Genomic DNA, 3389 nt, shown 5'->3' on the forward strand with positions numbered 1-3389 from the left:
CGGCCAACCAGCCTCACTTCTATTCACCACACACTTTCTCCGTTCCTCAAACCCAACTCATTTCATTCATTGCATTTGTCACACTACTTCCCCGAGTAAGATTTTGAAGTACATTCCACCTTAAACCTTAAAAATAAAAACTTCATCCAGAAATCCACATTTTCATAGCTAATTATATTTTATGGGAGAGTTCAATTGTCATTTATTCCAATGTCACATTTCCTTCCAAATATCCAGAGCATTTTCCTGAAATTTTTTGATGACAAACTTGAAATAATAGTTGTTTAGATACATATCTTGCTCCAAAAGCAAGGTTAGCATCTGATACAAATGTTTATGTGTGTCAGTTTCATCTCTTCTTTAACCACTACAGTGTCTTACAATGACATATGTTCAGTTGCCACTGAATATATTATCTACAAATATATCATGGCATTTGATAGACCTGGTCTTCAATTCTAGCCTTTATATTTGCATTTGTATAACCATTGGCTATACATTTACTCTCTTTGATCCTATTTCCATATAAACATATGAAAATGATGGTGGGGAGAAATATATAATATATATATATACAAAATCTGACATGAAATAAATACTTGGTACCTGTTAATCTTCTAATTTCAAATACTCAAAAATTTTAAGATACTGTTATCTAATGAACAAAGATTCCTTCCCTTTCTTTAAAACATTGCTCAAATCATACTCTTACGTTTATTCATATGTCTTTCAATTTTTCTCTTACTCTGGTATTTGCCTCTTTCAGTTGTCAAGGGAAAACTTATCCAGGAAATTTTCTTCTGTGGCCAATCTCTCCAAAAGTTTTAAGGATAATTCAGAAAATTTAGTTCTACAACATTTCCCCTTCAGTAAAAAAGCAAGTGCAATTTTTTAAAAGTCTACAAACTTTCTAAGAGGGTAACAGCATTAAGGTAGTATACTGAATAGTTTCACCAGGTGTTATCTATAAACTTTTGCACAAAGTTTTAGAAAGGTTAAGACTATAGATTCTCTGCCAATAAGACTGTTTTATTTTAAAGTGGATTATGCTTATGACTTAGCTATAAATTCCTTCTAGATAGTATTACAAAACACTGAATAATCTTGTTGTACTATTAGAATTTACAAATCAATATTGAGGAGAGACAATTATCCCAGGATGTCCACTCTGCAATTTACAATTATGGGCACCAGAAGTCCTTTGCCTTTTCTTATTCAGTCTTTTCTTGTTTCCTTCTCCAGCCTGGTGCAATGGAAGGTTCGGACAAGCGCTCAGACCTCAAGAATGAACTCTGGCAACACTGCAGCTGCATCCATCTCAATTTCGGTTTGGCGCCTGCCTGAGTTTCAGCATCTTTTGCAGTTCCAGGCCTGGAAGTTCTGAAATCTCCAGCAATGTGAACTGCTGGTTGTTCTTTCACATTTTAGTGGTTGCTGTGGCCAAACATTATATTAGGAAGCATTCCTCTACCAAACATTATGTCAAAGATATCTTCATAGGCAATATAAACATTCAAACTGTGGCTTTTTAACTCCTTAAGGGCATAACAATTCAGCAAATGAGTCCCTTTCTTTAAGTCTGTAAATAAATACACAGGTTAGAAAGGACCATACAATGCTTAACTAAAAATGGCATTTTGACAGAAAGCTGTTCAGTATGGGGGTGTACCCCAATTTAAATGCATCAGAGTCTTTATACCATATTTTCCCCAACTTTCCTGTAGCTGTGTGCTCCTTCAATATAAACATTTACTGTTTATTTTAAATATTATGAATTAAGCAAATAGTATCATCAGTACTAGTGTTAATTTAAAGTAACTTCTAGAATATAAACCTTTATTATTCTCTGCATTCAGTTGGTAAATAAGCCTGAGTCATGCTCTTTTATGGTTCCCTGGATTACTATAAGTATTCCCTAATTGTTCTCCATATCTCCAAGCTTACCACACTCCAAATTCTTCCATACCTCACCAGGAATTCCTTACTTAAATTATATAACGGCTCCTTACTCTCTTCAGGATAGAATCTAAAATTTTCACCAGATTATGCTACACACTTTATGACCTGATAGCTTTTTATTTTCCTTTCCATTTTTTGCATCCTCCCCAAACATATAACTACTCTCAAAAATTACTGTTTGTAAAATTCTCCCTCAGCATCTTGACCTTCATTTTGTGACCAACAGTGACACTGCTTAGCATACCCTTGCCCCTAAGAAGTGGGAACACTTCTTACTTAATCATCATAATTTATTTTTCCACAGGAAACCCTAAGAAGTATTCCCTGACACTTAGCATCAATATGTAAATACTGTTGCATTGCTTTAAATATATGAGGGTCAGATTCATGCTTTCCGATTGACTTTAGTCTTTCTTAAGTGCTTTTAATTATTTCAGTCAAATTTATTGGATTAGTCTTCAAATTCATTGAGATCATGGTGATGAAAGTTTTTTTTTTTGTTGTTCCCTCTTCAAATATTTGTCAGAATATCAATCAAGCAAATATTTTGTAGATCTATTTGTTCAATTTAAACAGATGTCAAAAGGTGTTAACATCATTATCATCACCTTCAAATACCACCATTTATTCATAAATAGATCAGTTTTTGGTCCTCTCTCCCTGATGAATTTTTTTTTTTTGAGAAGATACTATGTAGGTTAGGAAGAGCTTAATAGGCCCTGGGCATTATTCTAATCAGAAGATGTGGATTAATTCTCACATGAATGCTATTAGGAAGGTAATTTTTTTCCACTTTATAGATAAAGTATAGAGAGATTAAATAACTTATCAAAAATCTCACAAAATGAATAAATGTGAAGTTGGAGAAACAGTCTCTCTACCATCTGGACTTTTAAAATTGTTTTATTCTGTGAGACATATTTAAAAATATGTATTAAAAAATCTAAAACACACACTTCAATCATATTAGAAATATATTATTTAAAAATTTAAAAATATTTTTAAGTTTTCATATTGGCAGGGCATATATTAATATTGAAATAATGCAGAGATTAGCAGGGCCCCTGCTCAAGGGTAACACACAAATTTTTGAAGCATTTCATATTTTTATGAATATACAATGATAAATCTCACTATTATAGATCTCTAAACACATTAATTTTTAAGATAATCATAGTTATAAACAGCAGAAAGATCAGTAGGGAGAAGGGAACAGGAGAAGGTAGGAAGGGAGGGGAAAGGGATATACTGGGTACTGAATTAGAGAAAATTATATTCCATGTTTACATGACTATGTCAAAATGAATCCTAACGTTATATATAACTAAAAATAACCAGTATTTTTTTAAATTAAAAACAAAATTTTAAAGTGATCAGGATAAGCTGCTAATGCTTGTACCAAAAATGTTGAGAAACACTAATGTTTAGTA

At 32.4% G+C, this 3389-nt stretch overlaps 1 non-coding gene across 1 annotated transcript; it reads left to right on the top strand.

Moving 5' to 3' along the window:
• The first annotated feature begins 2964 nt into the window (after positions 1 to 2964).
• LOC143409113 (U6 spliceosomal RNA) lies at positions 2965 to 3068 on the top strand. Its single transcript, XR_013092618.1, has one exon. It is a non-coding gene; the product is annotated as a U6 spliceosomal RNA (small nuclear RNA).
• The last annotated feature ends 321 nt before the right edge of the window (positions 3069 to 3389 follow it).

The sequence above is a fragment of the Callospermophilus lateralis genome, chromosome 10 (assembly GCF_048772815.1).
Source record: "Callospermophilus lateralis isolate mCalLat2 chromosome 10, mCalLat2.hap1, whole genome shotgun sequence".
Classification (NCBI taxonomy): Eukaryota; Metazoa; Chordata; class Mammalia; order Rodentia; family Sciuridae; genus Callospermophilus; species Callospermophilus lateralis.